This window comes from Salvia splendens, chromosome 15, assembly GCF_004379255.2.
Source record: "Salvia splendens isolate huo1 chromosome 15, SspV2, whole genome shotgun sequence".
In the NCBI taxonomy this organism is placed as follows: Eukaryota; Viridiplantae; Streptophyta; class Magnoliopsida; order Lamiales; family Lamiaceae; genus Salvia; species Salvia splendens.
The window spans coordinates 23,452,204-23,465,470 of NC_056046.1; positions in this window are offsets into that span (position 1 = coordinate 23,452,204).

The following is a 13,267-nucleotide window of genomic DNA, read 5'->3' on the forward strand; positions in this document are numbered from 1 at the left end:
CTTTCCCTGCGGTCTGCGACGGCGACGATCAAATGGCAGCGATGACGGCAGTACCCTCGGCGACGGCGGCAGCTCCCGACGACAGCAGTATCTTCCGGCGGGCAGCAGCTCTCCCGACGGCGGCCCTGCGGTGGGAGTGCAGCCGGCCGAGAAGAAGGAACGAGAGAGAGTCGGGGAGAGAGAGAGAGAGAGTGGAATAGAATTTGGGCCAAGTGCTTTTTTTTGTTGGGCCTTATAATATTAATTGGAGGTTTAGGTTGAATTTTGGGCTCTCTTTGAATTGATGGGGCTCACCAATTAATTTGGAGGAATAAGGTGGGCTAAGTAATTTAATCTTTTAAGCCGGCAATTAAAATTTAATCGGGGAAAATTATTTAATTAATTCCCGGAATAATGTTTGAAGAATGAATAATTTTATCCTAAGTATGAAATAATACTTTTTCAACGGTAAATAATTACGAAAATTAAAGTATGCGCTTAAATAATTTTTAGAAATTATTTTCGACGTTATGGAAAATACGAGGAGCCAACGGAGGAAAAAAACGAGCGTAAGCAGCCGACCAGCGTCGCACGCGACGCCTTGGGCGGCCGCCGAATAACCAAAAATGCACGGAAACCGAGAAAGAAGATTTAAGGAATTTAATTAGAGTGCATGCATTCTAATTTTCATCGTTTCCGCATTTTGATATGAATGTTATGTGTTTTCCGAAAAGGTGGTTCGCAGGCATGCTAAAAGTCAGAACGAGGAATTTTACGGAAATCCTAAGCTTTTGAGGTGGGCTTTACTACTTAAATTCTTTTATTTTGAAATGATATGTTTATGGTGAATAAGGGTGGTTTAAAATAGTATGTCATGCCGTTTTTATGTTTTGAATTGCCCATCTGATTGTCTACTGGGATAATATCCTACTAGACTTTGATAGTTAACGAATTCGGGTCTGACTAGGGAGTGAGTCCCTACTCGGACTAGTGCACTGATAGGGATCGTGAGCCGTCCACTAGGTCGGCCGGTCTAGTGATCGAGATTGTAGCCACAGTCTCGTTTCACATGATGGTTCAGATATGGTATATGATGGAGGATGATGTTAGTCCGCGCGGATACTATTTTATAGAAATGAATTTTTGTGCTTCTCGGTTCTTTTTAAAGAAAAACCCGGGATTTACGCGATGATGGCTTGACATATCTTAATGATGAATGATTTCGGGCATGAGTCCACTGGGTGCATCAAGTACTCAGCCCCTGCATATGTTTTCCCTATGTGCAGGTTGAGCGAGGTCGGGAGGCGGAAGACGTTGAGTGATGATTTCAAGAAATTGTTCGGTTACTACTATGTCTTCATACGTAGTAGTAGCTACACTCTCAAATTGCTTCCGCTATTCAAGTCCTTAGAACTCTGTTATTTTCTTTATTGTCGAACTCTGTTATCCTTCATTATGCAAATTGGGTTTTGAAACGTTGGTTTAAATAAATGGAATTTCATCTTTGATCGATAAGTTGTATTGCCTTGAATTGTTTCCCCCTTCTTCCCCGCTTCTTAATTCCCCCCACTAGTCACGATTTTCCCGGGCTTCCTATCCTTAGAAAGTGCGGTCGTGACATATTTACTATAAGTAATTACGTCAGAGAGGGTTGGGTCTGAAAGTTTTCTTCTGCATGCTTATGTTTGTTTGCGTTGTGTTTTTCTCCCACTTAGCCCATTGCATGGTCTAAGTGTGAGAAGTTTCAGTTATGAAGCATGTTTTGTGTAGTTTTGTTTTTCTCCCACTTAGCCATCTTCTTGGTCTAAGTGTGAGAAGTTTCACTATTTTCCTGTTTTATATGTGTTTTGCGTATATTCTGTTTTGCCTTCTCCCACTTAGCCCACTGCTTGGTCTAAGCGTGAGAAGTTTTGTTTTTCTTGTTTTGACACTACCAACCCTGTTTTCCACTTCATCACATTCGCTTGTGGACAAGCTGAAATAAAGTGGGAGGAGGGGACAGTGGTGTAGTTAGTGTATGCTTTATGTGAGTTTGTGTCAGTTAGGAATTATATGTTAGTTGTTTTGAACTTATGTGTTTTAGATATGAACTGGTTTAATCAAAATAAAGGCAAGATTCCCTTAGTAAGAGTGATTGAAGAGAAGATACATGTTGATTTGTGAGATTCTCTACTTCAATAAACCAAAGTCGGTTTGGAAGATGTCAGAACGATGGAAATGCTTTAATCTAGATTTTCTGTGAAGCCCTCTAAAATGTGAGTTAAAGCCAGAGTAGAACACTTTCTACTAAAATAAAAAAAAAAATAGAAAGGCTGTCATTGATGCTTAGGGGAAAATGACATAGGCTAGTAAGGACCAAAGACAATAGGAATAGCCAGTTGATCCTAACTCTTTCGAATCATATGAACCTGCCTCATTGTAAGGGCACCCCCTAGTAACACTTTCTGAGCCTGAACTGTAATTATCCCTTTTTGTTGAAAACCTTAAACTTTCATGTCATGTGAACAAAGGGATAGACTGTGGCAACTCACCATTTGGGATAGGGGATAGCCTGTGAAATAGGAGAATATAAAGTAGAAAGTTAGAAAGGAAATGGGCAGAAACATAGTAACCTGACTCGGTAAAAAAAGAGAGAGAAAAAAAGTTATAAAATGGGCAGGAAAAGTGTGTAACCTGACCCAGAAAAAAAAGGGAAAAAAATGGATAGGGAAATTTGTAACCTGACCCAGTAGAGGATAGCCAGTAAATAAGGCCAAAATTGCCAAAGATGTCTTCAGGTTTGGGAAACATTCAATTTGTACACAGGGAGGTTGTCCTAGTTTTTATCTCTAAGTTCACATGTCCTTCATAAGTATTTTGATTACACTTCTTGAACTTAGAACCCTTAGGCTCTCACCTATGCACATTACTAACCCTGACCCCATTACAACCAAAGAAAAGACCTTAAGGAACTAGTCCTTGTCAATAGAACTCAAGCATCAATGGTATGGCAAAATGAATGAGAGAATAGTCCTAACAATTATGGTCAGGATTGAGTGACTGAGTGAATCCAACAGTTGAAAAGGATAGAAGCTATCTTGACAAACGGACAAGCATGATTAGGTAGAAGGGGGGAGGGAAAGGAATCTGAGACTGTAGACAATTGGATTGACCTTAAGTGTGTAGGGACAATTGCCAAAAATATAAACCAGTTCATTTTTCTCCTTTTACTTAACAATGTGTTTCTTTTACTTATGTGTTTTTCCTTTCCAAGATTTTTTACATGCTTACTTCTGTTTTATAATGTTTTTGAATAAGAACCATGCTTTGAAACTTGCCTCTATTCTTTTTTTTCCTTCATACTTGAGGACAAGTATGGTTTAAGTGTGAGTAGTTTGATGAAGCTCGTTTCATGCATGTGTTATGTGATAAAACTACACTCAATTCTGTGATCTAACGTCTAATTATGAGCCAAGTGTGTGTGAAAGTCCGCCATATTCAGAAAACAAGTGAATCAGTTGGGCGGACGAACGGATCAAGGAGAAGGAGTCAATTTGCTGCGCAAATGGTTCAAGTCAGACTACATGACATGGGGCAGGAGCACCAGACTAGAAGATTGAGCGTCACACAAGAAAGACCCCAAGGGCGAGGGGTAAGAAAGACTTTTCGAAGGGCAATTGCCCTAGGGATGAAGACCTCACGCCTTCCTATAAATGGAAATAAAGAAGGATGAAGGAGGCAGCTTCCATCTCTTAGCACTCACTTAGATTCCAGCTCTCTTCTAGGGTTGAAATGGGGGCTCCCAACAGTCCAAACTCCTGATTTCCGTCACATGCACACTTGGTTTTTAGTTTAGTTTTAGTTTAGCAATGGTTGGGTGTTAGTTTTCGCACTTTCGTCATTTTGGTTCTGTAATTCCGTTCCGAGAAGGGACGATGAAATAATATATGTCTTAGTTTGTTTTCTTTTGGTTTACGTTGTGTTTGGTTGCAGACTCTGGATGTTTTCAATTCAGTAAATTTAGTGTTATGATTTTTGCTCATGTTGAAATGCTCTGTTTACCATGCATATATTTTCTGATTCACCTTTGAGTTTCGATTTATGTTACATGGCTTAGATGAGTGTTTTTACTACTGTTAAATCTGTTGGATCTGAGTTTTAACTTACTATTTCTGCTGGATTGCGAATAAAATTATGGATAAGTTGTTTAGATATGGTTGTTCGTAGCATCGTAGAATAGATCTAGGATGATTTGTGATTTCTGCATGATTATGGTTGAGTAGTTATTTACGTAGATGTAGTTTAATTCCTTAGCGTAGATCTGAAGTTATAAGTTTATTAAGTTAAGTTTGTTGTTAGTTCACAAGTGTTTGGAAATGTTTAGATCAGATTATACTCTGTTTCTTTTGATGTCGAGAAGAAGATGAAGTTGTTAGAAAAGTTTTACTTTATCGTACGTTTTGCAGTAGACTGACAGTGATTCGCTTTATTCTGTTTGGCCATTTCAGGAAGTTGCAGTATGAGTTGATCAAGTAGATTTTAGTTCCGTTTTTCAAGTGGATCAGTTTAGTTAGTTTAGTCTTTCAGTTCGTAGCTTACTTAACCCACCCTGTAAAGCGTGGCAGCAGCCATTCCCATCTTGTCCGCAACTAATGTAAAACACATCGTCTCTGTGGGATCGATCCTTATCGTCTCTGTGGGATCGATCCTTACTTCCCTATACTAGTTAATAGTATTGTGGGTTAAGGTTTTAAAACGCTCTGAGTTCCTCCACTGGCGCACTCAAGTCGGATTAAGTCAAGTTGACCAGTTTGAATTTCCACTAGATCCACTCACCGGCATTCGCAGGTAGAAGGCATACATTTGGCCAGCTGGATCAGTTTGACAACCTAACTTGAGCAGTCCACAATGACATGAGAGAAACACAACAAATCAAGAAGCAATACTTCATGAGTTTATTTCCGCAGAGAAACACAACAAATCAAGAAGTAATGGACAAAACACAATACTTTATTTCTGCAGAGAATAACATGAGTTTATAACTTCATGTTCAAAACACAATATAGAGCAATAACCAAAACTACTCCCACTGAACGGAAGTACCCTTAAACAACATAACACTCATTTCGGCTACATGCCTATGAAAGACCTTGGGTGATAGTCCCTTAATTAGCGGATTTGTCATCATCAAATCCGCTCCCTTATGCTCTATATGTATTTGTCCTTTCCGAACTCTTTTTATTTAACAACTAGGAAGCTCCTGTTGTTTTAGAATATAATACTGAAGAGTTATTGTCATAATATAACTTAAGTGGCTTTCAATACTTTAACAATATGCAACCTTGTGACAGAATTTTTGCAGTCATATTCAATTAATAGATGCCCCAAAACAAGTTACGAATTTTGTTGTCATGGCTCAGCACTTCTCCACGAAATGGCTCCACAGCCAACAGACATACTTAACTTAAAATGGATCATTTCTTGTATTGGCATCTAACAAAATCAGAATCAAAATTCCTAAAGATCTCTCCAAATGATCTTATTTTCTGTATGTGAGCATTAATGCTTAGTTCTATGTATATATCTCATAACTCATTTTGCTGCTTCCTAATTATCTATATCGAGTTATTGAGATATCTGCCCAACATATAAACAATTAAAACCAAAAACTGGGTCTAATACATACTTGAGCACACATTAGGCTCCCGATTGCCGAAGCATATGGAACCTTCTGCATTTTCTAAATCTCACGATTTATTTTAGGGCACTAAATGAGACTAGGTATGTCTCCTTTAGTCATAGGGGTATTTCTTTACTTACAATTATGCATCTTAAATACTTTAGGCACTTTTTCACTATATCCCTTTTGTGACAATCGAAAATTATTTCTTTCAATTCCAAATACAAAAGAGGCTTCCCCAAAATCTTTCATCTCAAATTTCTTCGAGAGAAAATTCTTGGTGTTTTGTACCATTTTCTTATTATTAATGACAATCAATATGTCATTGACATACAATACCAAGAAGATGCATTTGCTCGAACTGAACTTGTGATACGCACAACTAGGAGTGCACAAACCGAACTGGCCTAGCGGTTAACCGCCGGTTCGGGCCCGCCGGTTCATGAACCAGAACCGGGACCGGCGGTTTGAACCGTCCGGCGGGTTGCCGGTTCCAACGGACCGGTTCAGGGTCGAAGGATGCGTGAACCGTGAACCGGCGGTTCAACGGTTCAACGGTTCAAACCGCCGGATCAGGGTTGAACCGCCGGTTCAACCGATTTTTTTTAAAAAAAATTATTTATAAAAATTGATATTTATATTTAAAATCAATTTTTACAAACAAATGAATACAAGAAATTCGTAATAGCCCATATATATTTGATGGGCTTCCGAATTTATGAAATCATTCTTGGTTGTTTCTCTTTTATAGAGACATCCTTGAATCTTTTATGTTCCACTTTCGATGTGGGACAAACTCATTCTTGGTTGTTTCTCTTTTATAGAGACATCCTTGAATGTTTCATGTTCCACTTTCGATGTGGGACAAAATCATTCTTGGTTGTTTCAGAGAAATCCTTGAATGTTTTATGTTCCACTTTCGATGTGGTACAAAATCATTCTTGGTTGTTTCTCTTTTATAGAGACATCCTTGAATGTTTAATGTTCCACTTTCGATGTAGGACAAAATATGTTGAAGTACTTTCTTTTATAACTACATGTTTAGAGCATTCATTCATCTTTTTCCAATATGGGATACAAAACTTTCTTTTGTCTTCTACTTTTCTTCATGTTTTGTATGATATATATAAACAAAATTATTATTCAAATATATTCTTGATTGATAAAAATAAAGAATTATTGAGAAATGTGATTTGTATATAGAAAATATTTATTTGTATAATAATTATTGTTATGTTTATACAATTTGTATAAGAATTATTCTTTCAATGTGTATAATATTATTTATTAGTTAACATATACATAAATTTATAAACATAAGCAAATCATTAATGATAAATAAAATATTAAGTAGTGTTTATTAATTTTTGTAAATAAAATATATTCATTATAAGTTGAAATACACTCTCTATAATTCAATACACTCTCTATAATTCAAGTAGTGTTTTCCCTATAATTCAATACACTCTCTTCCAATTTAAATGCTCAAGTCCAATATTAAGTATTGATATTTTAAAAATCAAAAGGTTTAACTTTAAGTAGTGTTTATTAATTTTTGTAAATAAAATATATTCATTATAAGTTGTAATTTTTAGTCTAATTCAAATTTATTATCAATAAAATTGTAATTTTCACCTTATTGTTTGAAATTTGTTTAAGCACATTTTATACATAATAAAGACTAAAAAGACAAAAAAAAATTACTCCATACTTAAAGTTGGATTTGATTTTTAAAATGCCAATGCTTGGATGAGAGTATATTGGATTTTATTTAATTTAGAAGATAGTATATTGAATTATTCTCTTTTATAGTTACACATTTTGGATGTGTTACTCTTTATTTCAATGTGGGATAAAAGTCTTTATTTATAAGTATATTATAGATCGTCCATCATTCTTCGTCTATATTAATACTCTATCTTCTATTATTATAATTTAATAACAAATATTATTACATAAACTATTATTCATTAGTTCTTTATCATTAATGATTTGCTTAGGTTTATAAATTTATGTATATGTTAACTAATAAATAATATTATACACATTGAAAGAATAATTCTTATACAAATTGTATAAACCTAACAATAATTATTATACAAATAAATATTTTCTATATACAAATCATATTTCTCAATAATTCTTTATTTTTATCAATCAAGAATATATTTGAATAATAATTTTGTTTATATATATTATACAAAACATGAAGAAAAGTAGAAGATAAAAGAAAGTTTTGTATCCCACATTGGAAAAAGATGAATGAATGCTCTAAACATGTAGTTATAAAAGAAAATACTTCAACATATTTTGTCCCACATCGAAAGTAAAACATAAAACATTCAAGGATGTCTCTATAAAAGAGAAACGACCAAGAATGATTTTGTCCCACATCGAAAGTTAAACATAAAACATTCAAGGATGTCTCTATAAAAGAGAAACAACCAAGAATGGTTTCATAAATTCACAAGCCCATCAAATACATATGGGCTATTATGAATTTCTTGTATTCATTTATTTGTAAAAATTGTTTTTAAGTATAAAAATCAATTTTTATAAATAAAAAGTATTTTTTTTTAATTTTCGATTGAACCGCCGGTTCAAACCGGTGAACCGCCGGTTCATGCCAAAAACCGGCGGTTTTGAACCGCCTCGTGAACCGGTGGTTTTTGGAACCGGAACCGGAACCGCCGGGACCCGTGGCGGGCCGGTTCCGGTTCAAGCATATGATGAACCGTGAACCGCCGGTTCATGAACCGGAACCGGCGGTTCGGAACCGTTGTGCATGCCTACGCACAACCATTAATGACATTCTTTCTGAATCCAAATGAAAGAACTACTTCATAAAATATGTGGTACCATTGACGAAAGTCTTCGTTGAGGTTGTTGAGGTTGATTTTGGATTATCTCATCAACATGAGATTGAATGTTTACAACATTACCATACTGAGCTTCTTGATCTGCTTCTTCTTCAATGGTAGGAATTGATCCCTAAACATTGTCAGAAGCAGTATTAGGTGTCAAAGCAGACTCCTCCTCGAAAGTAATGTCCATTTTACATTCTTCTCCCCCAAACTCAACATCCTCAAGGGATACTATATTTCTCGACCCAAGCTTAGTTCCTTTTGTGGGATCATAAAATTTAAAAACCCCTAAATTCTTATGGATGACCAAAGTGAGAATATATCCTCCAGTCTTTAATGCCTCTCCCCAAAGTGAATGTGACAATGAAGAATGAGAAATCATATTCCTTTACATATCCGTAAGAGTTTTATTTCGTCTTTCAGCTACACCACTCATGCTAAGCGAACCCGGCATGGTGTACTAAAGGAGGATCCCACACTCTTCCAAATAGAAGGCAAAAGGTCTTTGACATTGTTCACCTGAGCAATCATTTCTGTCGTAGTATTCGCCACCATGGCCAGATTTGACTTTCTTAATGCCTTTGTTGAGTTGGAGCTCAACATCAGCCCTGAAATTTTGAACTTGTCTAAAGCCTCAGACTTCTAGTAGATTAAATGTAGGTGCCCAAAACAACAATATTCGCATATGAATGGTATAAAATATTATTGATCATTCCAAGAAATCGAAGGGAATGAACCACAAATGTCTGTATATATCAATTCAAAATGTATAGCTTTATTGGCATCTAATTTCTTATGTTTGGCCTGCTTTCCTTCGATACATTGAACACACAAATCAAGTTCTGAGAAGATAAGTATATTCAATATAACATCTGATACAAGTCTCACAATCCTTTATTTTGAGATATAACCAAAACACTTGTGTCATAAATTAATCAAATTTTTATTATTTAATTTGCTTAGTCCTTTTTGATTCAACATGTAAAGCTTCTGAATATGAAGTAACATAATTGAGTATACAAAGATTGTTATATGCACTTAAGGAAACAATGACCACAATACTAGAATTATTTGAAGGAAGAATGGTAGGGCTTGTTACAAGCATGGTTTTATAGGGGTTTATTACACTAAATGGTTGATAATGTGCGAAAAAGTGCTGAATTTGAGTGTGCAGGAGCTATAAAGTGTTGAAGCGGCAAAGTGCAGGAACAACTTGATTAACTCAGGAAAGCAGCGAAAAATGATCAGAATAGAAGATAAGTTGATCAGTTGCGGACAAGTAATGAAGCCTGCTTAGACAACAAGTTGATCAAGTGAAATTCACCACAAGAAATGATGAGTCAGATGAGAAAAAAGAAAATATGCCATCTCAGGGGCATTAATGTCAAGACATGATGGGCTTACTCTATGAATTTGGGCCCAATGTCATCCTATAAATAGTAGATAGAGTGCACACAAGAGGGAGTTCGACACCATCATCCTTTTCCTTCACCACATTCCACATTTTCACCCTTTACATTCATAGCATGGAGTAAGAAAGTTAGCAGGAGTCGAAGTCGTCGTTCCACTCTACTTTCATCTTTTCTTCCTCGTCAAAGAAGGAGGGACCTGGATCCAGGGACGGACCTAGCAAGGGCCAAGCCGGCGCTCCAGCGAGGGCTTGGCCGGTGCTAGTCCCTGTACTTCAACCATGGCAGCCCCGCTGCGCTGCACATATTTTTACGTTTTCTTCTATAGAAAGAAGGAAGGATAGGAAGGGGAAAGGGGAAAGGGGAAAAGGAAAAGAATTAATTTTAATTATTTAGTTTACAGCTGCGTGGGGTCCACTATTAATTTATGTTTTATTTTTCTGCGTCTAATTAAGTTGTATTGGGAATGCATAATTATATTGGGAATGCATACTTGTAGTAGAGTATAATTCTTATCGAGAGATTTGGAAATACATTAACATTATTATTATAATGATAGTACTAGAATTTACACTCTTTTTATTTGAGGAATAATAATGTAGGCTTATTTTCTTGCATTTATAGTCTGTTACTGAATTTAGCTTGAAAAGATTATTTTGCATATCGTCATAATATCATAATTTATGTGAAATTTAGTTAAAATCTAGTTAATTTATTTGAAAGTAATATATAAAACATGAATTTTAGTTTTTTATTAGAACACATATTTTTTATTAGAATACATATTTATTTATTTTAATCTATAAAAATAATTGAAATTTATTATTTAATATTTTGATTTTAAACATTATAAGACTGACCAAAAGTTACTAAATTTTAATCTGAGCGAATATATTTTGCATTTGAATTGATTATGTATTTGTGTTTCCATCAATTCATAGATATGTAAAATAATAAAGGAGGTAAGGATAATAAAATGCTCCATAATTTTAGACATTACTATATACTACATACAGTATTTTTTTTTTACAATTTTTAGCAACAGGAAATGACCAGTTGGGCCTTTTTCTTTCGAACCAGATGAACCCACCTCATTGTAAGGGCACCCTCTACTTACCCCAATTTGAGCCTACATTTTGAATTAATCCTCTGTTGAAACCATTAGCCTCCATGCCATGTGAGTTAGGGGATAGAATGGAGCAGCTAACCAATTGGGGGTAGAAGGGATAGAAAGGAAAAAGTTGCAGCCAAGCTGGTAGAAAAAAAGAAAAGAAAGAAAGAGAGAAAAAGAAAAGGGCATGCACCTATAACCTGGCCCAGAAAAGGAGGGAAATAGTTGAATAAAGGGCAGGAGAAAGTGTAACCTGACCCTAAAAAAAAGAAAAAAAAACAGAAGGTTAGTGGAATAAGGCAAAATGGCCAAGAAATATTGTCCAATTTTGGAAAGTTTAAAGATGTAATAGGGAGGTTGCTCCACTTTTGTTCCTGAGTTCACATGTCCTTAGTCATTTTTCAAGATTTTTATGAACTTAGGACCCATAGGACCCTTACCTATTTACATCATAACCCCTTGCCCCATTACAACCCTAATAAAGACCTTAAGGAACTAGTCTTGCCTATGGAACTCAAGCATCAGTGGTAACGCAAAATGAATGAGTGAATGGTCCTAACATCTCTGGTGAGAAATGAGTGACTGAGTGAATCGAACAGTTGGCTAGAGTAGGGGCTATCTTGACGAACTGATAGGCTGATCAGACTGAACAAAAGGGGAGGGAGGAATTTGAGACTGCAAAATATTTAGAATGACCTTAAGCTTGTGGGGAATATTGCCAGAAGTTGAGCCAGTTTCAAACATGGAGATGTAAATATTTGCTTAAAGTGTTATTTTTGAGTCAGTTGTGTGAATATCTGTTGAGTCTGTTTAGTTTTTAGGAGTCGGTCAGGGACCCATGCATGTAACTTGCCCTTTTCTTATTGTTCTTTCATACTTGAGGACAAACATGGTTTAAGTGTGAGCAGTTTGATAGGCCTTTATTACACTAACATGGTTGATAATGTGCGAAAAACTGGTGAATTTGACTGTGCATGAGCTATAAAGTGTCGAAGCGGCAAAGTACAGGAACAACTTGATCAACTCGGGAAAGCAGCGAAAAATGATCAGAACAGAAGATAAGTTGATCAGTTGCGGACAAGTAATGAAGCCTGCTTAGACAACAAGTTGATCAAGTGGAATTCACCACAAGAGATTATGAGTCAGAGGAGAAAGAAGAATAGATACCATCTCAGAGGCATTAATGTCAAGAAGGATGGGCTTACCCTAGGGATTTGGGCCCAATGCCATCCAATAAATAGTGGAGAGAGTGCACACAAGAGGGAGTTCGACACCATCATCCTTTTCCTTCACCACATTCCACATTTTCAGCCTTTACACTCATAGCATGGAGTAAGCAAGTTAGCAGGAGTCGGAGTCGTCGTTCCACCTCTACTTTCATCTCTTCTTCCTCGTCAAGGAAGGAGGGACCTGGATCTGCCAAGAAGTCTTCGTAGTTTGTGTTTTCCTTAAACCCCGAGGGGTTAAAATAATTTCTACTCTGTTTTTAGTTCATCTTTTCCGTATCTTAGTTGTTTTTAATGTGTTTTGCTCAGTTGCTACTCTAATTACTTTCCTAATCGATCTTTAAATCTTTGTTTTGGATTCTACTTTAGTTGTGTTTATTTAATATCGTTTATGAAATGGAGTTTTTAATGCACGATGTTTTGGATCTGATGTTCTATAATTTAATTGCTTTCGTAAGTTTTAGTTCCGCCTTGTTTATGATTTTCCCGTAGATAGATTTACGTTTCAGTTCGTCAACATGCATGAGAATAGGGTAGACACTTTAGATTTGTTTTCTTTACTTCAAATTTACATGGATCTGTGCTTGATTTGTCTGATTTCCGTTTTTATATTTGTTACTCTGTTTAGATCTGTTGTAGGTATTTTTATTTAGTTGCTTAGCGAAGAAGAAGGTCGTAGTTCGTTAGAATAGAAATCTCTGTAACCTTTTCCTTGTTTACAGCTTTTAGTAGTGCACCTATTTGTGTCAGTGGTCCCTAGGTACTTTACCTTTCCATTCTTAGTTTAGTTGATCAAGTCAGCTATTCCTTCGTTTTGAGTATGTTTTGTCTAGATTGATCAGTTTAGTTTAACAAGTTGATTAGTTCCCATTTCTTAGTTTAAACTTAATCCACTGAAAAGCGTGGCCGCAACCAACCTCCCAATGTCCCAAACGCAACTCAACTCGCTTCTGTCCCTAAAGGATTCGACTCTTACTTCCCTTTACTAAATCATAATATTGTGGGTTAAGGTCTTGAAA